The sequence below is a fragment of the Fundulus heteroclitus genome, chromosome 17 (assembly GCF_011125445.2).
Source record: "Fundulus heteroclitus isolate FHET01 chromosome 17, MU-UCD_Fhet_4.1, whole genome shotgun sequence".
Taxonomy (NCBI): Eukaryota; Metazoa; Chordata; class Actinopteri; order Cyprinodontiformes; family Fundulidae; genus Fundulus; species Fundulus heteroclitus.
The window spans coordinates 3,771,763-3,796,815 of NC_046377.1; the positions used below are offsets into that span (position 1 = coordinate 3,771,763).

Here is a 25,053-nt window from a genome sequence, read left to right on the forward strand (position 1 = left end):
TCACAAGGTATTTTCCTTGGGTTCTGGAGTTGATTTGCGTGTCCCAGAGCACAGATATGATGTGTGGACATTCTCACGGTGCTCATACTTGCATTTAATGCTTTAAACAGATAAACGTTGTAACTTCAGACATCGGGACCCAAGGATGACCCAGACTAGCGGGGGTCATGTCTGATTTATTTCGATTTTTTTTTTTTTTTCAATGAGGTCACACGTGGAAGCAAAGTGTTTCAGGTGTTGCCCTAAAATACCCCCACCCCCCTCCCCACCATAGCCGTGTCTCTTTTAGGTCAGATGTTGCGAATTAACTTATCAGACGTTTACAAAGTCATGACATCGTTATCGTCAGCATCTAAGCATCCAAGTTGCAGACTCTTTTCAGTCCTCACAATGTCCGACCTCTTCTTAGCTGATCGTTTCTCTGCACCCACTCCTCTACGTCCTCATTCCACCACCAAATGTCCCTATCAACTTTTCTTACCAAGTACTTTCCTATCTATGTCCCTGATAGCAATAGCTGTAGCTGTTTAGTAATTGGCCACCCAGAGCCAAGGGTTTCCTCTACCTTCATTCAAAATCCAGTCATCACCGAATGAAAGGTATTGACTCGGCTTGGCTTTCAGCGGGGGAAATACTCCCCCTAGCTGTGAAAGACTGAGCTTTGTAAGTAGATGTATACATGACAGTCAAGAGAGAGAGAAAGATACGGTAGATAAGGATTGAAAGGGAGAGAGAGAGAGAGATGGAAAACGATAAAAAGAGCCTGCATAATGCTATCAATAAATGGGCCAAGCATCTCTGAGTACCCACATTCAGAGGCTTTGGAAATGGTTTTCCAGAAGTCAAGGTACACGCTTTGCTACAGTGATGGCTGTACGCTTAGCAACTGGTCATAACAAACTACAACTGTTCCCGCATTTGTTCAAGTACTTCTTCAATAGCTGATATCTCTGCGTTGTTAATCATTGTTACATTGATTACAGCAATCGATTGTTGAACTGATTGATACTGACTGATTGATTTATAAGCGTTTGTCTTTAATCAATATCCATCTGACCCCGCTTCCACCATTTCACCTCAAGACTGCCCTTGTTGTTCTCCAATGACAGAGTTGTGTCGGTCTAAGCTCCCCTGTCAAGATGCGCTTCCCAGGCACAAAGTTCCAAAACGAAGCAACGCTCCTTTCTAATCCTCCAATGTTTTGTTCTACTGCGGCACAAATTAACGCGGGAACACGTTAACCAGAGGACAGCTCAGTCGGTTGGCTACTAAGTAGTGACGCAACAAAACAAATCTGTGCGCCGGTGAAAAGATTTTTCAGACGCTTCAGCAAATCATGACTAAATTTAGGAACCGTTCTCCGGCCTCAGAAACCTTCAGCTTTTTTTTCTCATATTTAGTTCCTGTTGTTTTTCTGCAGCAATTCAAAGCTCAAGTTCAAGTTGTAACTCATATTATCCAAGTCTCTTCAACGAGTTGATGTAGATACTGATAGCTGTCAGCAGGGAGGATCGCCTGTAGAGGTCAGTATCACAGCGGGTCTGAAGAAGCCTCTGACTGAAGACCCTCTGTTGTTGTACGACAGTCTGATGAAGAGGATGCTCAGGGTTGTGCCTGTTGATCTTCATTTTACTAAACATCCGTCTTTGCATCCCCGTCGTATCAGCCGTCTCCAACTTTAACACCAAATGATTTGACTCATTAATAAGGCTCTTTTTCAAATGGGTCCAGGTAACTGCATGCCGACAAAACTCACAGAGAAAAATTGTTCACCTGTTGCACTTTTTATATCAAATAGAATTAACTAAAGAATGTGGTTTATTTTGTGTCAGAGCTGTTGCCTTCAAAGATAGCGTCTCTGTGTACCCGAGTGCATCAGGCAGAGCAGGTCACCTGACTCAGAGTGACTCTCTGTGAGCATCATTGTAAGCATTTAGGTAACAGGTGTAGATTCTGCAATTTGTTAAGCATCATATTGTGTGTGTGCACAGTAATGCATTTCTCGGAGGTGTCCACACAACAGCAGACTGTGTTTGTTAAAAATTGGCCATGAAATATAATGCCAAACATCTGATGACGGTGCAGCTGATAAACCCAGCAAACCCCGTTCTAAAATATATTTGCTTCAAATAATTAACTGTGGCTTTTATTCGTCGTCAAAATATCTGTTCTGTTCTTTGATTTGCAGGATTTCCGTTAAGACTGACATAACGTGTAAGCCATTCTAATGTATATTTTGTGCCTTAAAAATACATTCCCATGAAGGAAGAGTCTCGTCTTTCATGCTCCATCTTCCTGTCAATGTCGCATTACATCTGAATGTTTTCCTGCACAGAAAGGAAAAAAAAAATCAAAACCATGGCATTCAAAAGCATGATTTTTTCTTGCCAGCAATAAATGGTGCAGCTGGCAGCAAGCAGTGTGCTGCAAGGCTTAGTAAACAAGCAACAGAGATTTATTTAAATCCTCAAATTCTGCACTCTAACAGGAATGCTTACAGAAATTTATAAGCATCATTTAGGGTTGGACTTGGATAATGAACACCAGCTGTAAAAATATATTTATTCAAGTCGGGGTTTACAAGGTGGATTTATGCTTTTATCATGATGAAACTGCAAATTTAAAATGCCCATGACAGTCTGCCAGTATTTTTTAGCATCTCGCTAAGCCTCTTCCTTCTTCCTATGCAGCTTACTCAGATGTGACGTGAACCGTGGTTAATTGTTGCTATATGTGTGAAAGGTCTTGCTCTGCACACACATGCCCTTACAAAAACTGATGTATGATGTCAAAGCATCAGTAAAACTATTCAGGTCAGCAGATGAAGCTTCAAAACAGAGCAGTCTGCGCAGACTGCTCTGCCCACTTCCTAACAGTTAGAACCACAGACTTAGAAGTTTTTAATTTCTGCCTATAGGTTGTGATGGGATGAAGCACACGGTGATCAGGAAGTCCCACAGCAGCTCTGTTGACTCTGTTTTAAAGCTGCGTAGAACTGGTCCTGTGTGTTTTTATACCTGATGGGCCCCTAATAGTCTGTCTGTAAGTTCATTGGAGATTTTTGAGTTGTTAAAATCTCACAAAACAATAATAAGAGAGTCTGGGTTTTTTCCTTTATGTCCATTTCTCCTCTGGTGGGATGTAAACACCCGGCAGAACAAACGAGGCAAACTCGCTAGTTAAATGAAAAGGTTTAGAGTATCTTAAAAAAATGACTGAGTTCACATAATGTCTCTTTGTCATATTGAGTAAATTTGGGCCCATCTGTTCCAAGAGCAAGTCCAAAAAATGTCCTATTTACCTTTAACTATACTTGATTGAAAATCATTATGATGAGTAAGTTTTTTTTGATAAAGCCAGTTTTAATGACCCAGTGGCTGGTATTATTTCCTTCAGAGCCATGCTTGACAGGAATTGATTTTAAGTTTCATTGTTTATTGTTTCTTATCTTATTAGCTTTATTTTTTTTTCTGTTCCCTATAAACACCGGGACTTTACAGCATCCTCCCATAAGGGGCCCGAGCCTTTTCCTGAAAATGATCACTGCTGGTAGTCTTACCACATGGACCCTGTACATATCACAGGAATGTTTCTGGAATGTTCTGAAAACAAACCGGCTTGTCAAAGTGGAGATGTGGGTGTAGTCCGGAGGGTGGAAAGTTTTGGCACCTCTGTAGGGGCTAAGGGGGTCCAATTAGTGTCCTGTCAGCCTGGGGAGATTATATTTGTCTTAGTGATGTAAAAGTCTCTTTCTAGGTCCTCCGTCCTTCATGGTTTTTCCTTATCTCAGCAGGCTGCAGTTGTCCATTAGTGGGCTTTCTCGTCAGTTCTTTTTGGACTTTCTTGTCATTACCTGTATGTGGAAGAGGCTTTTGGTGTTCTATCCACAGAATTAAAAATATTGCATGTTAAACATTTTACTCCAGAGTTACTGAGACAAAATCCATCTTCCTTAAAAAGATGACCGTGTTCCCAGGAACTGTGGAAGGTTTGATGATTTGGTAGCACACGCATCCTTAAGCCATTTGTTAAGTATAAGCAGTCTGCTGAATCTCTCATCTTCACCCCAAACCGGCAGAGGTTCACCGAAAAAACACCTCGATATTGAGACCTTGAACTTTGTCCAGCTAAGGAATAAAATCCTCTTTCAAGGTTTCTGGTTGTAGTTTTACTGTTGGATGCTCATCTAGCATCGTCCATATTTTCTGAGATATCAGACATCATATCGTTGACAGAGCTAAGTTCTGTGGTGTTTTTATTGTTGCAGATGTGTTACATCTCCTTTAACAGCTCCATCACCCACTGTAAGGGTTGGTGGCCTGGTCAACAGTAAAGAGTGTTTTTATTGTCACCACATGTTACCGTGGCTAGTAACAGTGGGGTGATTTTAAAGTGCTGGGCTACAGTCTCTCATCAGGGGGCGATTACCCTCACAGCTCTTGGGAAGAAGCTGTTTCTAAAGTTTATTTGTTTTGGCTTTGAGGCTTCTGAAGCGTTTACCTGATGATGGTGGGCTGCTTGAGAAGCTGTGTAGGAGAACAACGTTCATATCAGCAATCTGGTCTCATATCTCTCGCTGGTTCTTGAAGATGAGTTGTAAGTCTCGTAGAAGTGGACCAACCCTGTTTTCAACCAAAGTAGCGGTTCTCAGCGTGTTAGCTAACACTGTTTGTTGTGACCACAGTCTGCTGCTGGACCCTCCTTGGGTTGCAGAGACATTTCTCTGCGGTGGCGGTGAAACTGTTTCGTCCAGCTGCACGGTTCTTCCAGTCGTCCGTCTTCCCAGATCTGAAGGAAGGGATTTATGCTTTGGCTTTGCACTGACAGGGTTCCTGGGAGGACTGTCGGTCTAGTTGCTCTCATTTACATCAGCCTTCTGTTTCTTGGTAGTGCTAGTTAGCTGTCTGTCAGTCTCATCACTGGTTTGAGTCATCTGTATTGACGTTTCACTTCCTCTGGCTGTATTTACCTCCACGATCATTTCAACCTGATGAATTTTCATTTCCATCACTGCTGTGTTCTGGATAAGTTTCATAGTCATCTGTGGAAAAGAAAGGCCTTGTTTTTGACAACACGTCTAAGAAAAAAAAATCCCTAAGTGTTTAAAGTTGCTTAGTCCTACTTTTTTGTAGTTGTTGGCTAAAAGATAAGAAGGTAAAAGAATGTGAGCAAACAGAGAGCAAGTAGAGAAAACAGCTGGAGGTGTGGACTTGAACTCCAAGTCTCACATCTCGATTCAGTCGAGCATCTGTGCAATGTGCCGGTCCTTGGAGACATTGCAGCTTTCAAGACCTACAGGATCTACTGCTAACATCTCAGTGGCAGATGCCACATCACAGCCTCAGGGGTCTACACCAGTCCCCGTCTCTGCAAGTCCGGGCTAGCAAGAAAAAAGGGACCACCACACTGGTATGTGTAGGCAAGGGGTCATAATGTTGTGCCTCATTGGTGTATATGCTTTGAAGCAAGGACATAATTCCCAGTATGCACCCTTTTCATGAGAGCTACATGTCCCCTAACAACGTTGCAGACAGATTATCTTTCTCTCTCATTATACTCATCATTTCAAGACAGTAACATTCATATGCCAGTCCCAACAAATCACGTGTGCCTCACCAGAAATCACACAGAAGATTTAGTGATTTAAACCTCCAGCAGAAATCAAAGTTTTCTCTCACTTATGTTTTCCTCCTGCGTCTCCTCCTCACATTAATCGCAGTGATCTGGAGGGAGGCCGGGTGGAGTCGCCGGCCGATCCGGCTGCTGCTGGTGCTTGGTGCATGAGTGCAGCGGATCAGGGCGGGCTTTGATCCCGCTGCTCTCCTGGGAAGCTGTCAGTGCTGCTAGGCACTTTTCCTCTGTTGCCTCGTTTTAATTACGGGCTCATAATGGAGTCTGCACACTCGGCCGCAACACATCAGACGCTCACAGGCAACGGAGGGTTCGCCGCCCCCCTTGTTTCCCCTCCCGCACATGTGCCGAGCCCTCCCTTTGACCTCCACCCACAGCTTTTCTTGGGAACTTTGGTACTGAAGGGTTCCAAATGTATGATCGACGGTTCTCATCTCGCTTTGTTTGGAGGTTCTGTTTCAGATTTCTTGACCAAAAGGGAACACTTTTGTTATTTTCTTTTTTTTTTTGAATCTGGCCAACCATGGTCCCAAAGAAACTTTATCAAAGAAACAAATAAAAATCCACCAAAAAATCTATAGCAGAGGCTACGTCTGTCAGTGAAATTTGACCTGCAAGTTGGAAGTTTTCCTCTTATTCCCGCTTTCCTTCTAAGTTTTCACAGCCCTTCATGTTTTGTCACGTTAGAACTAAAAGCTACCATGTATTCCCCTGGGTTTTTAATGTGATAGGCCCACACAAAGTTGGGCATAGCTGTGAAGTGGCACGAAAATCATGGTTTCCAGAATTTTTATCAAGGAAGTGTTGTGCGGCATGCCTCTGGTCTGAGGCTTAGGATGGTTGTCCAGCTGGAAGGTGAACCTCCACCCGGTCTCAGGTCTTCTGAAGCCTCTAACAGGTTTTCTTCCAGGATCGGCCTGGATTTAGCTCCACCCATCTTCCCGTCATCTCTGAGCAGCGTCCCCGTTCCTGCTGAAGAAAAGCACCCCCCCTGCAGCATCGTGCTGCTCACTCACGCTCATAAGCGGTCAAGTGTATTTAATTAGCAGCACATGGCTGCTGCTTTCCTGTATAAACCTTCTGAAAACGGCAAGCTTAGCTTAATCTGTTGTAAACCCGAGGTTAGATTTAGATAAAGTCGGTGACTCTCTTTCATTGAGGTCCTGATAGCTGAAACACTAATAGAGGGTGTACGTTTTTTTTTTTAGCCATGTCAGTATATGTTGTGCTAAAAGTAGCTGTAAAAGCTGATGTTTATTAGTTTCAAACTTCATTGCATATACATTGCACTTACAAAGAGGATCTAATGTCAGTGACTTTGATGTGGCTGGGTGTCCACACGTTGTTCTCTTGCAGACGTTTGCTCCTCCAGGAGCCGTTCCCCAATCCTCGCAGAGTAATGTAAACTAATGGGGCCGCTTCAAATTACAATGACCATATTAGAATGTGATCCCTCTGTCCTGACATTTCATGCGCCGTGTTGTTGAGTCGGTGGTCAACATTTTCATCGGCCACAAGAGGGAGACAAGGTTCCTCTCCTAATGTGGCTGGGGAAGCTCTGACACAGAAATCAAGAGGCACACTGACAGCAGACATGACACTGTGATCAAAGGCCACAAAATGCACCCAAAAGGGGGCTGAAGAACCGTAGTATATTGATTTATGGGATTTCTGTGCCTCTATGTGGTTGGCTGTGTGACATGGGGGAGGATTTCTGCATCTCTTAATATAAATTTAAACCTTAATGCAGAAGTGGGTGCCTTGCGTTCAGACTGCATGGTATATAGGCCCTCTACATTTGTCAGGACCACGCACACGCTGGTTACTGTTATCGATGTATCCAAAGTCTTTAGAACCTTTGCAATATCCCGTCGTACCTTTCTGGGGCTTATAGTCCTCTTATAGCGATGCCAGAGGAAGCGAAGCCCTGAGTTTTCTCCAAGTCTAAGAAGAATAGAGAAGGTTATAGAGGTTATAGAGATCATTTCCCCCTCCCCTCCTGCACCTGTTGCTGTTATACGTTGGCTAAAAGAAGGCTGTAGTTGTCCCTTCCTTGTAAGAAAGTCAGTTTTATGGTATGAAAACTGGGATTGCTCCGTTTTGCAATACGGTTGGCACACTACAGCTGCTGGCTAGCTGCCAGAGCTAAAGCCAGACTGATAACAAGCTAGTATCATCTTGTTTGGTATCACTGTTGCTGATGTATAAGGAACGTATTTAAAATAATCAGACATGTTTCTGATTCTCTGATGTAGGAATTATTCTTATCTTCACAAGTAACTTGATGACTTCTCACTCTGTTGGTCCAAAGTGGTCTGCTATCGGATTCCAAAACATCTGTTTTGAGACTGTATAATTTTGTGACAGAGCAGTGTTGCCAGTGGCCTTAAGGAGCACTAAATCTGGAAGATACAGGCCCAGCGCCCCCTAGTGGCTGAAAGTTTTCCTGTGCTGCTTTAAAACATAGCTAGAATAAAGGGTTTCCAGCCAAATCAGGACACAGAAAAGCCGGCACGTGGTTTTATTTGCTGCAGGGTATTGTTAAGGTGTGTTCACACCGAATGTGAACAAGGCGAATAGAGCCAGTGATTTACTTGTCATCGGGTTTAAAGGCGCGATCAGTACTGAATTACACAATTAAACAATGTGTTTTGAGCGGTGCAAATTGGGCAAGTGGAGTGAAGAAGAGGAGCGGTGGACGCAAAGCAAAATTTTGCTCGAGTTCAACAAGCTGAACTTTTGTGTCAAGACGCTCCTCCTATTTGATGACTAAACGAAGAGATGCAGTATTTACTTACTATGCTTCTCGGCTCTGGAAACTTCCTGAAAACCAGAGATGTGCGGAAATTATTGGTTCCTATAGTTCAGGACTAAAAGCATAACCGTTTACTGATGGTTTCCTGCAAAGGCCTTTCTAACTTTATGAAGTTATTTTGTATGACTTTAAACCTGCTTACTTACATAAACTTAACATTTCAGTGCATCTTTCTTCTACTTCCTCCCACAGGCCAAAACCATGACTGTTAGGTTATGACAATGGATGGGAGGATGTTTTCGTTTTATGTGATTCTTAACATTATTTCAATATATTCCTTATCCTTAATTCCATTTTCTATGCTTTCCCTTTAAAGCATGTATAATTTTCCTGTACATGAACGGTGTTCAGGAAACCCGGTTACATCCTGTGAGAGACTTTAGGTTATAGAGACGCTGCTTTTTGAATGTGTAACGCTGCTTTTTCTGTTCTTCTCTTCATATGTGCCTGTGTGTGCGCTCGCATGTACTATATTTGCGCACGCTGGAGTGTGTTTTCAGTAACCGAAGGCACATCTTTCTAAGGGAAGTTTATTGCATAAGTCATGAGCTCTTGAAACAGCTGAATGTCAGCTTGAATCACAGCTCAGATTTCCTCCTCACTTATCTGAATAAACAGAGTGTTGGTGTGTGTTGGCGTGTCTAGATTGCCCGGGATCTGATGGATTCAGGGAGGACAGTTTCAAGGCCAAACGGGGAGATGAACGAAGGGCTGGATTCGCCCTGGCAGTTTCTCTTCTCCTTCTGCTCCTTCCATCACTTTTTTTTTCTTCTTCTGTATTTACCATATCGCTCCATCCTTGTTTCCTTTCCTGCTTTCTTTTTTGCTTATTGGCATGCACACAATGTGTCTCTCTCTGGCTGTGTGCTTGTGCAGACAGAGGATGTGTGGAGATGGGTAACCATGACAACAGCAGCATGAAGTAAGACTGCTTATGGCAGACACGGCGCAGTGCCTACTTTGTACACATCTTTTTCTGTGTGGAGGGAGATACACAGATAGAACAGTTCTCCTCCTCGTTTTTCCAGTTTAGAATGGATCAGAACCACGTGCAGTGCTGTACCGGGGCCATATGTCGCTTTCATGCTTTAACTTTATTTGTATCTGGCAGGTGAACTAAAAATATATCCCTTTATATTTTAATGTCAGTAAGAGGGTTCATATCCGCAGCTGTGACTTGTTGTGTGAGGTCTGGTCCTCTGAAATGCTTTATCTGTGCAAACACTGTAGCACTGAACGTCTTCGCCACAACGTTCCTTTGGAGCATTCCTTTTAGACAATTCTGGTACATGCATGGACTTAACCTTGCCCGCAATCTGAATTCTCGCAGTATCCGTGCGTTCACAAACACACGGCCCGCCTCAACCGTTCAAGAAGGCCACCCGGCACGAGTCGGCCAATCACGTTGCAGTGTTGTGGTTTGTGGCGGGACCACCGGCTGTGACGAAAGCGAGAGCTGCCAAGCTCACGGCCAAACCGACATAAACGTGGCAGCGCAGGAGAACGAACGCGTAGCTGCTGTTTGGTCAGCAGGAAGCACCTTGTGCATTTTTACAATGCATGATACCGTGATTGGATAAACCCAACCTTTGGTAGGCGGGCACTAGGTGTCGTTTCACCCAATCAGCTCGGAAGGATCTGCTGAATGTTCCTCCTTTCCCCGAACGGATTAGATTGGGAGCAATCCTAGATTGGTAATGTGTAAAAGTAGGGCTGGACCATAATTCAATAACATATATATATATATATATATATATATATATATATATATATATATATATATATATATAGATCAATAGATGTATATCGATGATAAAAAAAAAGGTCATTAAAAAGTTCAACAGAATAACACGTTTCCTTCCTTTTGCATGCTAGCCTATCATTACATCCTCCCAACCAATCACTACACAGACCCAGGAACCAAGCCCCGCCCCCTTCAAAGTGTTCAGAGAGCACATGTTCTTTTTTCTCTTTTTTTAAAAAAAACTTACAGTTTTGGTAAAAAGTTGGTTGAATAAAGAGCTGAGCTTGAATTCAGTTTTTGTGTGTTTTGTATATAAAAATAGGCCATAAAATGGGCAGGGCGGCACTAAAAATCTGTGTTTTGAATTTGTTGATAATTATCGATATCGATCAATATGATTTCTGTTTTATCGATATGCTTTTTTTTCCTATATTGTCCAGCCCTATGTAGAAGTAAACTTCTACATAACATAACCAAATGATTGCAGACTTTGAGCTTGGGGAGACACATTTCTCTTCGAAAAGAAATATCTCTGTATTTTGATATCACAAGCGTTTCTGTTGCCCCTAATAGGTAGCATAAAGTGATCATGCCGAGGGTGAAATGTTAAAGGTGAATGATACGCAGCAATAGAGAAGAATTTGGGTATATCGCATCATCTTGAAGATGAGCACGCACACAGAGAAGCAGGGAACCTGGGCCATGTGGGCCATCAGTCTATATATTTGCCAGCTGCATCCTAATCTCTCTGCTGGTGGTGCGGAATCTGAGCCCGAAGCTTCCTCAGGTGCTGTTGAGTTATTATGTTTCGAGCTCTGGTCCCCGCTGGTGACATTAGAGCGAGGCACAGCTGAATCTCTATCTGTCTGACTCTAAATATATTTAACACCTTCAACACCTTGAAGCATCCTCACCTTAGCTGACCCTCCATCCCACTCAGTCCTCCTCTTCTCTCCTCCGCCGAGGAAAGTCAGTCACTGCGAATCGGGTGTAAAGTAATTCTGTGCTGAGAGTGGGTTTATTTAAAACGTGTAAAAACACACGTAGCGGGTTTGCTCCAACCTGGAACCTCATTTATGCCACGAGTCATTTCAAACAACCTAACAGATGAGCTCCATCAGAGTCCAGTTAATTGAGCCTGTTTAGCTGCAGCTGGAAGTGGGACCTCTTCCAGGCTGGTGTTTCTTTGAAGCTGCTGATCTCGGCCTGTGGATTCTTCTCTCTACTCATTACAAATCCACTGATGATGATGGATGATAGCAATCCCTGTTTTAGAACCATCTGATTCAATTCAATTCAATTTTATTCATATAGCGCCAATTCATGAAGCATGTCATCTCAAGGCACTTTACAAAGTCAGAATCAATCATATTATACAGACTGGTCGAAAATGTCCTATATAAGGATCTGCTAATACCAATGTTGTCTCATTCTCTATTCATTCTAAAAAAAAATATTAGTCCGATAAGTGTGATGGTAATAAAATATTAAAGAACAAAAATGAACATCTCTGGATTGCACAATTAAAACCCCTTGATTCTTGATAAGGCCTTTATCCAGGAGGTTTTAGATGTAATTGCTGTGATGGTTCTTAAGTTAGACTAGCTAGTTTAGCTTTTGCTGATTTTAATATTCATGTCTGATTTGAGTCCAAACCCCAGTTTAGCTTAATTTGTATATGAAATGAAACTGGACAATTAATGGTGCAGTTTTTGGTCCGTGACTATTTTATCAAACGTGATATAGCTTTGGACGATTGCAGCAAAATATTACACACTTCTTCATCACAGCTTGCCCATGAAAACTCCTGAGTATAGTTCCGATTCATGTTTAGGATTTATGTTTACGGCAGAACAAGATATCGATCCCAGGTGCTAATGACTATTTACCAAGCTGTGTTTGTTAGAGGCGACGAGAAGCGTGATGGCAATTCCTACATTGCTGGTGAATCTTGAAGTGTGCATTGATGCTGTCATTGTGGTTGCAGTAAATTATCACGGCTGTCCTCCTCAGTAGAGAGCCGTGTAAGTTTGAAATTCTACACGTTTACTTAGTAGGTAAATCAAAGGCGTTTGCTGGATTAGTGACGGGAGGTTAATTGGGAGGGATGTGGGCGGAACCAGACCTGGTAAGAGGGCTAGAACCTCTCTCATAGCTGGATGCAGTTCTGGTTCTTATTTGTATTGACGTCGATAGTGGAGAAGCCACTATACAACATCAAAAATACAAGACTTGTTGCTTTCCGGTTGTTATCGCTCATCTGCAGCCTCCTTCTGTCTGCATAGCAAAGTAGTTTAGAAAATAGACGTGTGATTGGTCATTTAAGGTATTGGCTATCAGGGCCCAGTAAAGGGCCACAGTGTGTACACCACACCTGATATCTGCAGCTTTCAGAACAGCATAGAAAACCTGCAGGCCTCCTCCTACCAACTGTGCCTTCATCACGAAGCATCACTTGCTCTTCTGCCTTGCACCCGTCCCTCTGTCCTCTCCTCTGCTGCTTAGTTGTGGCAGTTAGGGGTAATAATTCACCTCTTCAGTCAGACAGGGGTTCGATAAAAACCTCCAGCTGATGTGATGACATGATTATCTCCGTGTTGCCTAAGGAGGGAGGAAAATAGTGGCTTCCTGCCCACTGACCTCATTATCATCACTGTTGGCTGCTGATGTTGATGACTTTATTATTGCTTTGTGAACTTCAGCCTCACGCCTCACCTTGAATGCTAATTAGGATGGAATTAATGCAGGTCTGCTTGATTAAAGATGAGTACGAAATAATCACTGGTCTACATTGGGCTATCACATGAAATCTCACAAAATACACTGAGGTTTTGTGGATGAAATTTGAAAAATGTTACAGGTAGAAATATTTCGACCTGATTACTTTTGTACATACAAGTTACTGTACACACACACACACACACACACACACACACACACTATGTATATGTATATATGTGTGTGTATATATATATATATATATATATATATATATATATATATATATATATATATATATATGTGTATATTGCTAATGTGAATATGTATATGTATATATGTATATGTATGTTCGTATCATGTGTGTGTGTGTATATGTATCTATATATTATATGTCTATCTATCTATTATGTGTGTGTGTGTATCTTATCTATATATATATCTGTCTCTCTCTCTCTCTGTGTGTGTGTGTGTCTGTCTCTCTCTCTCTCTACTCTCTTCTGTCTCTTGTCTCTCTCTCTGTTTTCTCTGTCTTCTCTGCTCATGTCTTCTTCTGCTCTCTCTCTCTCTCTCTCTCTCTCTCTCTCTCTCTCTCTCTGGAGGCCGTCTCACCGGCCGGGTTGCTCGACGCTCCTTTCATCTCTCCTCTGCTCGGGTCTGGAGAGTGGGTGTCGCTCTGTCTCTGCTTGTGGGATCCTCATTTAACTACGTACACGCCTCTGATTTTAAACATGTTGTTTTCACATCTCCTTCTATCGGGAGTTACGTCGTGAGAATAGTCCCCCCTCTCGTCCCTCTACGATCAAGCTCGATTCAAAAATGCTCGCACGATGGAATCGGCCCCTCGGGAAGTACATTATTTACTGAGCTGCGGGATGATGGGCAGGTATTATGACTTTACTGGATGTGTGTGCATGTTTGCCTGTATGTGCTGCTGCCCCAACTCATGGTTGATTTGTGTTGCACCTACATACGTGAGTCAGATGTCGGTTAAGCCGACATGTCAGCCTGGAGGACACAGTGTGCCGCTCCGTTCTGCCATATCAAACTGTAATGTAAAATGTGCCATTTTATATTATAGCACAGCAGCACAATGGCCATGGCACCATGTGTCTTTGTGCACACGTTTTTGCTCATACTCCTGAGATAGCCAGTGAAAAGCTCTTTGGTGAAAGGGGGCTGTGAAATCAAAGGAGGTGAGAGGAGTCCTTGCAGACTGATGGTATGGATACCTGGAGCGCTGCGATGAAAAGCACGTCAGCTGGGCTTTTCTTCAGTCCTCTTCTGAAAACACTGGTATGTATGAAATGAATGCATCACAGACTTGGAATTATACCCAACTAAACATTGATACCACCTGCTAAAGATTGCTGCTTTCATTGTCTAATTGCTGCATGTAATTTAGGACACAGAGTATGTTTAGAAGACTGTCAACTCTGCTACTTGCTTTCCTCTTCATGCTGTATCCTGGTGCCTCCAACAAACCAGTTTTTGAGACTGGCTGACATTGACTGGACAGAGTTTTGCTTGTGTAGCCTTCTCCTGTTCAGTCTCTGGGGTTAAATGGATGTTTCAGATTTTTAAGTAGGCTCCAGAAAAGTTACAAACAAGATTTCCCTTTCCTGAAGTAAGCAGATGTCATATTACTAGTGAGTTTATAGACAAGTAAATACATCAATTGAATTATGGCAAGCTAAAAACTAGACAGACAGTCCTTGGTAAATGTTAGCCTCCCTGTTTGCAATATTCCATTCAATTATTTTTTTTTAATAGAGCTCCAAAGTGGAGATGTTTGATAAGCCCTCATGATTCTGAACATGTTTGCTGAAAACGGGAGCTCCTGTCAGACTAGCTGGTAGCCTTCTAAAGAAAAGGGAACTATTGCTGATAATATTCTACAAAACCTCACTTCAGATAATCCAGGCTATATTTAAATGTCGCACTGGTTGACAGATTTAGCCTGCATAGTTGAAAACAGACACATTGAGGCAATTATTTGGATAAACAAACTCTGGTTGATGCCAGAAAATAACGCTGATAGAGCAGGAGGTGTGACATCGACATAGCAGAGTTGAAGTAGACTGAATGTTACACAGCTGGCATGTATTTGGAACAGGATCTGAAGGCGAGGAATATTTTTCGTCCAAAAACACAACTACACAGTTTTAACTGATCAGCACACAGCCACCATGAGAAGTTCAAGGTGACCTTATTGAGAAACGTAGGTGCATTTGTTTAGCAGTCTGGAGAGGGCGTCCGAAACGCTATTCACAGACATTAAAAGCACAGGACACATACAGAAGACAGATTAAAAGAGTGCAGACCAAGACATTGACAGGTACTCACAGCAGCTCACTGAACATGGTTAGAAAAACAAGGATATAAATACATAAAATAAGTTTAAAAAAATACATTTCCCTAAAATGCCAATATAAAACCAAGCAAGAGCATGCTAAGACATAAGAACATGATACAAAGTAAATTAATAGTAAATAAGTAGATAAAAACAGTAAGCAGGTCAAGACCACAAAAAAAAGTTCAGGTTCAGTGAGTTCCTTTGTTTTAGGGTTAGGTTTCCAAACCATGACACAAGTGAAAAGGTTAAAACCGACCCAATAAAAGCACAATAAAAAGTGTCATCACGGTCCTGTCAGTGTGGAAACGGGTCAACCTGCGCAGACAGAATAAATGCTGGTGTCCCTTCCTGCTCGCAGGTTCACAGTTTAATTTAAAATTCAAAGTAGAGTCAGTGATAGTCCCAAGATATAAGCTTTAACTTGTTCATTTACGGGATCGTAATGAGTTCCAGCGTACTGGAACACCGTTGTCTAAAATCAATGGCCGTGTGTTTTGTCTTTGATTCATTGAGCTGTAGGTGTGAATCCTCACGCATCCTGAAATTTGGTGCATGGTTTATTCCCTCGTGCTTCTTGTCTGGTGGCTTTCAAAGCAGCATCGCTGATAATTTTGGATACTGCAGTGTCCATCAGGTTAGTATGGCTGTATTGTCATTTCAAAGATCTTGGAGGGTACCTGTGGCAATCACATGTCCAAACTTCCACATAAAGGGCAAGGTTTTCCAGTCGAACAGTGCTAAAAGTATCATTCTGGCCCTGTAAAACTGTCTTCTTCCTGTGTTGCATCCTGCTTTCAGTGTCCTTCCCTAGAAAGTGTGAACCATCCTTATGATGTAAAAGAACTGAATTCATCGGCTCAGGCTACCTCCTGCCACTGCTCTTTGATTCAGTTCTTATACCCGTGTCTCCACTGTGGAAGTGTTCACTGTTGGACCTGAACACTATGGCTGTTGTCCATGTTAACAAGCCCAGATACAACAACCTGGGATTCTCTGTGTATTCTGACACATTTGTCAGCCACAGCAGGAGTTTTTTTCAGCAGTTTGACTAGCAGCAGCTCTTCTTTTGGATCAAACACAGGGAGACCTCTACTGCCTATTTATTTATGGATCCTACACCATCCATGATCCACTCTTCCTGTTACCTGTTTTTTTTCTGCTTTAGACCACATTTAACTGAACCTGAGCACTACAGACTGGAAATTAGTCAAACAGCAGTAATTGTGGCAATACTAGCTGTATAATTATATACAATGATGTCCAGAATTATTCATACCCCGGAAAATAGAAATGTAATAAATGTTCAACCAAGTTTCTTTCTTACAGGATATGAGACTGGCATCTCTGACCAGATAAAACATTGTAAAATGTTTATCAGTTTTGATACACCTCTAATAAAAAAAAGGCATGTTTAAAATGATTGATAACATTCACAAAAATCAGTGAAAAAAATGTTAATTAAAAAAAAAAAGCAATTAAACTCTTTTTCAAATTGCCGAGCAGATTTTTGGATGTTTCGTCTGGTATATTTGATGATTTATCTTTGGTGATTAGCCTTTGAGGTTGGAATACCTCCTGGCAATTAGAGATGCACCAATCCAGTTTTTTTCTGATCCAATCCAATACCTGGGCAAAGCGTATTGACCGATACTAATCCGATACTGCTGCTGAATGAATAAACCGTGTACCTTGCCATGTGAGGGAAGTTATCAGGCTTGACATAAACATTGTTAAACAAAGTTCAGTACGTTCTCTACTGGCAATCACCCTAATCTGTAGATCCCTCCATCGATTCTCCATCAGATTCACGTCAGCACACCGGCTAGGCCGCTCCAAAACAATAATGTTATTTCAAGTCGAAAAAAACTTTTAGATAAAAGATTATTTTAAAGGAGATGGCTACAAGTTTAACTCCTCCCAGCCAGTAGGTGGCACACTCACGCTCGTCCACTCTCCTTCCAACCTTCAACTGTACTGTTTGCCAGCCGGCTGCCAGGTCGAGTAGCATTAGCATAATGGTTAGCATTAGCAAACATTTAACTTACCTGTCCGAAAGGTAAGGAATCGTTTTAATGAAAAGGTCGTAGCTATGACCTTTAAACCTGAACCCACCAGGGGGTATTCATGGGTTTTGTCCTGAACTGTTAATGTCTACCATCATAGCTGGGTCTTTTTCAAACTTCTACAAATCAACCTTCTTCATGGTTCCAACACACCAATCTTAAAGGCTGGAATGTGCTTCTGCTTTATACAATCACTGGCCACTTTGTTAGATATACCATTTCAATCTCTAGTTAACACAATCGGCCATTGGCACAGCTCCAACTCAATGCATTCAGGCATCTAGATGTGGTGAAGACAACTTGCTGGAGTTCAAAGCTAGCCTCGGAATAGGGAAGAACGGATATTATTTGACATTCAACATGGCCTTTTTGTGGTGCCTGATGGGTTGATCTGAATATTTCAGAAACTCCTGGTCTGCTGTCATTTTCACTAACAGCCATCTCTCAAGATAACAGAGAATGGTGCAAACAAGAGAAATATCCACGCAGCAGGAGTTGTGTGGATGGGAAATCTTTGCTGATGGCAGAGGTTAGTAAAGAATAGGAAAACTGGGTAGACGTTCGTATAAAGAAGCTACAGTTGCTCAAATAACTAATTACACCCAAGGTAATCAGAATACCATCTCTGGTGGTGGTGGTGCATCGTTTAAACCCCACAGCAACAGAGTATTATTGCTCACCATGTGAATCCCTGTATGACCACAGTGGACCCATCTTCCGATAATTACTTCCAACTACTTAGTTCCAACAAAATCTCTGACAAATGTTTCTTACACATTGTTGGAATCTGTTACAATAAGAATTAAGTTGCCTCTGAAGCCAAAAAGTGATTAATTCTTATACTATCAAGGTGGTCCTAGTGTAGTGGCCATTTGCCCCGTGTCCATGTCAAGCCAATCCTCCTTCATGATGGATGGTCTGTACGTTAGGTAAACATCTGTTGATTTTAAAAAAAATATATTTACCTAGAAAAGGTTCAGTGAGATGTTTCTCATTTTAAAAGGGGGAAATCTTTGGAACCTAGAGATCTACTTCTGTTTACTGTATGAGGTGGCAGTTTTAAACAACTTTGGTATGCATGGCTAATAACTGACTTAAAAGTTAGGGCAATAATCTAAATTTCCAGATGTACCCAGCTCCAGGCCCGTAGAGCTACTATCCTCCGACTTTTAGATGCATCCCCTCTCCAACATACCTGAGTGATTCCTCAGCAGGCCTCTGCAGAGCAGGATGACTGAATGCTGAAGAGGGAAATCAGCCATCTGACTTGGGCACCCGTGATTCAAAACATTTTGTAGATGTTACTTTACAGAAGCTTTTTAATCTGCTTCTGGGTGAAGTATAGAGTCTCTGAAAGCACTTTAAAGTGTCCTGGGTAAATGACTTCATGCCCCAGATCATCCTCTCTGGGGTTACAGACTGGGTTTAAAAATGCTGCAAATGTCCCAGGATACACGCAAAAAAAAACAACCTAAAACCAAACAAACAAACTGATACACAGTAAACACCAAGTGAAGATGAAGAGAAATGGGAAATGAGCAAAAGTGTAGGAAAGAAACTTTAAAATTCTCAACTACTCCTGTGGTGAGTCAACCTAAAGTAAAACTAAATAGACGAGAGATAAACATGTCTACCTTCATGTGCTAGAGTTATTTAGCTGAGCTCACCAGCTGCAGCCAGCTTAGGAAAGTCACATTCAGATGTCTCGTAATACACATGAAAGAATTGGATTTATTTTCTGGCAAGCTACCAATGGGCACAATAATCTGCTCTAAGCATCGGGCAAATGAATGAACGCATGAATGGCTTTTCAGGAATTGAATTCCCATCTATAGTCGCCTTCTTTTTTCTTTTTACCTATTTTGTCTTCCTGTGCACAGCTGTTATACCTTATCTTCCAGACCTGGAAAGCGCTCAAGCACAGTCAGAGGTGCTGTTTTTCTTTTCTTTTTTTTTTAACTATAGATTCATCTTTTGTTGCCAAGCAACACAGGATGAATCACTGTTATTGGGTTTTTCACACGAGATAAAGAATTTGTTACTGCAGCGGCTTATTGGCTGCTAATTAGCCGTCCTCCAGCTACCAGTGCACCCTGGAGGATGATGGGACAGCTTCCTCATGGACAATTAACTACTGGGACAAGACTAGCGGAGCTTGATTTCCTATTTTGAGACTAAAAAGGATGAAAACTCATTAGTTTAGAGCTTGCTGCATCTTGCCATTGGGATTTTTGCCCATCCCTGAAGGCTAAACTGCTGCACCTCCTTCGTGATGGATGGTTTTTGTTTGTGAACAACAGTCTTTAAGTCTTTACCTGACTCCGCCAGATAGATTTGCTCCGCATATCCATCTGGAAACCTTCCGTTGAAGTAATTTTGGGAAGGGGCGAAAATACTGGTTAGCTGATTGGCCTATGTTGGTGATAGGCGGGCCAAATAAACCAATCAGATTCGTCGTCGCTCGTAACAGAGCAACGACGAAAACACAACCACAAGCCAAGCTACTCTTGCTGCTGCAGGTAAAGGCTCGTTAGCTCAGCAAAGAAATACTCTGTAATTCCGATAAAACTTGCTCGATAGCCACGCTAACGCTAGTTTCATCGGCTGAAGCCGCCATGTTCTTTAGACTGAACTATCGCGCTTCTCGTTGCGTCACACCTCAACCCGCCTCAAAGCCAACGCTGATTGGACGTTCGTTTGGTGAACGGCTCCAAATTTTCTTTAACGGAGAGTAGCCAGACTGATCTGCGAGTGAAACCTTGAAAGCTCGCGAGATCAGGATGGTCTCACGAGGCTATTTAAGTCTAGCAACAGATTGTCAATTGGATTGTGGTCTGGACTTTGACTAGGCCATTCCAGGACATTTAGCATCTGTCCCAGTATTAGATCACAGGCAGACTGACACTGGTTCTGCTCATTCCTCACAGAACATTCCTGTGTTTGGCACCATCCGTCTTTCCCTCATCTTGGACCAGTTTCCCAGACCCCGCTTCTAAAAAAAACATCCATCCTGTTATTATTCTGGCCCTTCTGTCTGCTCCCTCACCCTCCTCCTGCACCAGTGCATCCTGGTCCACATGGTCCCTGGTAAAGGGACATGCATAAACCGGGTCATCCATGGGTAGTTCAAGTAAATGTGACTCAGCAGATGTTCAGCTTCCTATTGGCCCATACAGCTGTGTACAGGGGTCATCATCTTCACCCTTACATCCCTAACTAATTTGCTGTGTATTACATCCTTTGTATCAGAAGCAGCACAATATTCACCTATTTGACGTACAGTGGCTCAGCCTTTTGGATTGGGCCACCTGCTTCAGCCTTTAGTCCATTTTTCCATCCATGAGCCTTGACCCATGACACTGATGGCGATTCACCCCTATTGTAAAATTACTTCTAGGGTGACCCTCTGCTAAACTGCTTGTTGAAAAGTACAATAATTTTTTTATAAACGTGGTTCCTTCTGTAGCCTTCCTGGCAAAGTCTCCCTTGGAAAATAGATCCTTTATCTCAATAGGACTGACCTGGTCAAAGGAACGTAATTATAAAGAAACAATTTTCAAAAAATTTTCAATATAAAATTGACTTGATCCAATTATGCTTTGCAGCGTAATCTTTCTTAAAAAATTCCAGGTATTCACCTGGATGACCTCACTGCCCTTTACCAGTTCAGAACTCGTAGCAAGGCCCGCTCCATCCTTGGGGAATCAGAGCCACCTCCAAGGCTGGTAAATTCCTGCTTCTACCTACCAGCCATAGGGACGCCCTGCCAAAATGTAGGACTAATAGACTAAAATATTCATTTGTCCCTGCAGCTATTGCTCTACTGAATAAGTGATTAACCTGTTTTCTTTTTGTCTGAGTGATTGTTGTTTAATCGTGTGCCTGCTACTGCAAGCTGTAAAGCAAAATGCCCTATGGGGGATAATACAGATTCCTTGAACCTTAAGGCTTTTGCACCTGTTTCCAGACCATTTTTTTTATTTTGCACTAGTTTTTCGATTGCTTAGTTACAGCTTTACCTTGAGCTTTTCCTTCTCACCATGCTTGTGGATGGTTTGAATGACTGTCTGCTGGACAACTATCCCATTTTCAGTCTTCCCCATAATAAAGTGGGACAAAGCATATCATTTCTCTTTTCAAAATCTGTTTTATGCGGTTTTATTTTGTTTATCTGAAACTGTGTTTCAGATTTTCAGACTCAACAAAATGAACAGAATTAAGTGCTTGGAATGGATCCCTCTGTGTGGCATGGATTATATTACTGAAATGTGCTTTTCGATGCCGGTATGTTCAGTGTGCAGTATATCTAGTATAATTATATGATGTTATAGGTAGTATGTGTCTTACTGCACGGTTCCCAGTTAGAGACAGCGCTGCCCCTCTGTGGTCAGAGCATGAATCAAGCTTAGGAAATGTTCCTAAACTCACTTACTCCTCCAATTACTTCAGCCGGGTGCCTTCTCGTGGCATCCTTGCTGGGCATGTCTTCTCCCATCTTCCTGCCCTTACGCTGAAACATCTGCTCGATGATGCTGGAAGAGAAGTGGCGCAGGCAGACCAGGAGAGGGAAAGCGAGGGAGGGACGGCTGTTCAGCAGCAATCTCACAAGAAGCGCTGAAGCCTGAGCAAAGCCTGTGGACAGAGACAGCCGTCCTCCTCCTGCCCTGCCTGCCTGCCTGCCTTCCTGCATCCTTAACTCCATTTACTACTCCTGTGGTGAGTCAACAAGCTGTGGACTTTATTGGCGGTGTGTGTTTTTGGCTGCGTGTCTGGGGAAGCACTGACACTGTGAATTCTCTCACGGTGGCATACGCTGCGAGCTTTTTTTTTTTTCCACTGGCATTGTGGAACGTGAAGAACGAGCGAGCCGCGCCGCTGCCAGGGCTTTCTCCGAGAAAACAAGGTGAATCAAAGAGCCGCCCCAGCGTAGCTCAGAGGGGTTTGTGTTCCGCTTTCATCTGGCTGATTCAGAACGTGTCGTTTTCTAAATGCACCTTTTGTCAATTTAGCTCTGCTGCTCCTGCTGTCATTGGCTGACGGCGTGAGGACGGATCGTTTATTTAGAGGACAGGAAATCAGAGCAATATAATAGCTGGTCCATCATAAAGCAGTGGCAGGCTCTGCCTCATCAGCTGGAACATATGACTGATACAAGGTTTAGGCTTCTCTCTTAGCTGAACGCCATAAACTCAGTTTCTGACTACGTTGCACACTGTTTTAAACTCACAACAATCTGTTGACAGTATAGTTCTAGATTCTCTTACAACAAACATATGTGCTTCACTGTGATTGGTCTAGCTAAACAGATATTAATTAATCTACTGTCTCAGAGTATTCTGCTTTCGGATACAAATAAATAATTTTCTTTAAGGAAAAAGGAACATTTCTCCATCTGTATTTAAATACTTTGTTAGAGGAGGAGAACACAGAACATCAATCGTTTGCATTCTGCCGTAGTTTTCTACTCTAATTCCTGAAAAAGAAAAAGACTTTAGGAGAATCAGTCTAGAGCTCAAAGAAAACCAAGAAATGAGCGTCAGCTGGGAAACTCTGGATCACTGTACCACCTAAAGCACCAACGATACACCTGTTTAATTGACTAGTTGTAGTTTCCTTATTCTCAGCTGCATACACCCATTAGGCATAATATTATGACCACCGGCCTAGTAGTGTGTTGGTTAACTTATTAAAGCATGGACCTCAGCAGGTCCCCCAAGGTGGACTGTGGTCTCTACTGCTAAGATGTTGGCAGCCGATCCTTTAAGTACCGGACAGTATGAGGTTTAGCTCCTATGGACTGGACTTCTTTGTCCTGCGCATCCCACAGATGTTCAGTGGGACTGAGATGTGGGGAACTTGGAGGTAAAGTCAACGCCTAAAAGTAATTGCTGTTCTCCTCAAGCTTTCCTGAACTAGTTTTGCTTTATGGGAGGGAGCATTATCCTTCTGAAAGGAGGGTGTACTTGGTCTTTGACTTGGCTCCTTTCAAACTCGCTCAGACCCTCGCGTTTCCCATTTTTCCTGCTTCTAACACATCGGTTTCGGGGATAAAATGTTCTCTTGCTGCTTAGTAGATCCCACCCATAAGCAGCTGCCATGATGAAGAGATTATCAGTGTCATTGACTTCCGCTGTCATCGGTGACAGTTCAAGCTATAGTGGGTAATCCTGTTCAGATCCACTTTGTGTTATACTGTGTGAAATGGTCCTTCCATCCTGACAGTAGTAAATATACATCATGTGTTCTGAAAAAGGAAGTTTAGAAAATTAGATCTCTGTCGAGCCTATTGCGCGATTGAGCGACTCCAGGCTTTTTTTTTTTAGTAAGAATAAGTGTCAAACCAGGGTCGACCCGGAACGACTTCTCAGCCAATGGCATTACAGGGGTGTCATACATGTGAGGTCTCTTTAAATCTAAAGGAGGACGCGTGCGCGACAGGGCATGTAAATAGAACAGCATGGTATGCATGTAACTGTTGACCATTCCCAAAGGAAAATATCATTTACCCGACACTTAGCCATTTATGTCAAAGAAAACAAAGAAAAGCCCCTCAATGACGCCTTGCGTCCTCTGGAGGATCGTGCACGAGTGCTTGACGGGTGTTTAGTCTCGTGCATGATGAGGGTTGCTAATTGGGGGAAAAAACATTGGGGGTGGGGCTAACAGTTCAAACAAGGCCTGTCACGACGATAACAAATTTTGCTGAACGATACATCTTTCTAAAAATTATTGCGACGAATATTGTCATTTGGAGACCCTTTTCAACTAATATGATAATGGCATAATAGCGTAAGCATATCCATCCATCCATCCATCCATCCATCCATTTTCTAACATGTCTATCCATTGTGGGGTCCCGAGGAGTGCTGGTGCCTATCTCCAGCTGTCAATGGGCGAGAGGCAAGAGGCGGGGACAGGACACTTGCAGCGCAAGTATATCCTCTGGACCTAATGATCAGTATATGTATTTACTAAACACTTCAAACAAACATGCATTCAAACTGTATTGTCCATTTGATATATGAGCATATTATAGAAAGTTAATGAATTTCAGTAACTCAACTCACCAAGTCTGTGATGGACAGGCAACCTATCTAGGGTGTACCCGTCTCTCGCCCAATGACCACTGGAGATAGGAACCCCTTTGGCGTTCTTGCATTGATGGATGGATAGAACTGAATAAGTGAATCACGTTGTATAGATTAATTACACATAGACTGATGATTTCAAGTCTTTATTTCTCTTTATTATAATGATTTTCTACTGTCAGCAAATGGAAACACATTCAAGAATAGAATCAGACCCAAAAACCGTTTTGAATACAGAAATGTGGGCTTAATGAAAAGGATGTTTTAATGCCTGCTTAAAGGTTGCTATTTTCAAATCTGACAGATGAGCCTCATCGGAACGCAGGTTCTAATTTCTTGGATATAAAAGTCTATCAGAGGCCCGCTCAGTTTGAGCAGCTTGGGACTTAAAAGCAATGCTGGGATGGTTTGGACATGCAGACGTAGGGAGGAGGATACATACGTAGGCCAAAGGATGTTGAATATGGCGCTGCCAGGCTGAAAGAACAGAGGGAGACCAAAGACAAGGTTCCCAGATGTAGTGGAGGAGCATGTGGAGGATTGATTTGACCGATGGAGGGAGTTCAGGATTTTGAGATGGAGGCAGATAATCTGAAGGGAGAAGCTTAACGAGAAAGGTCTCCCGGCTGCTGCTGTGA

At 42.5% G+C, this 25,053-nt stretch overlaps 1 protein-coding gene across 12 annotated transcripts in view; it reads left to right on the forward strand.

Moving 5' to 3' along the window:
• Positions 1 to 25,053, forward strand: part of LOC105929801 (pleckstrin homology domain-containing family A member 5) — a 179,737-nt gene that overhangs the window by 62,159 nt on the left and 92,525 nt on the right. The window contains exon 1 of one of the 12 annotated variants that reach the window (XM_036149325.1): positions 21,869 to 22,043. The exons of the other annotated variants lie outside the window; for them this stretch is intronic. The gene's annotated coding sequence lies outside the window, so the exon portion shown is untranslated. Of the gene's footprint in view, positions 1 to 21,868; positions 22,044 to 25,053 lie in introns of those variants that run through there. 12 annotated transcript variants of the gene reach the window in all.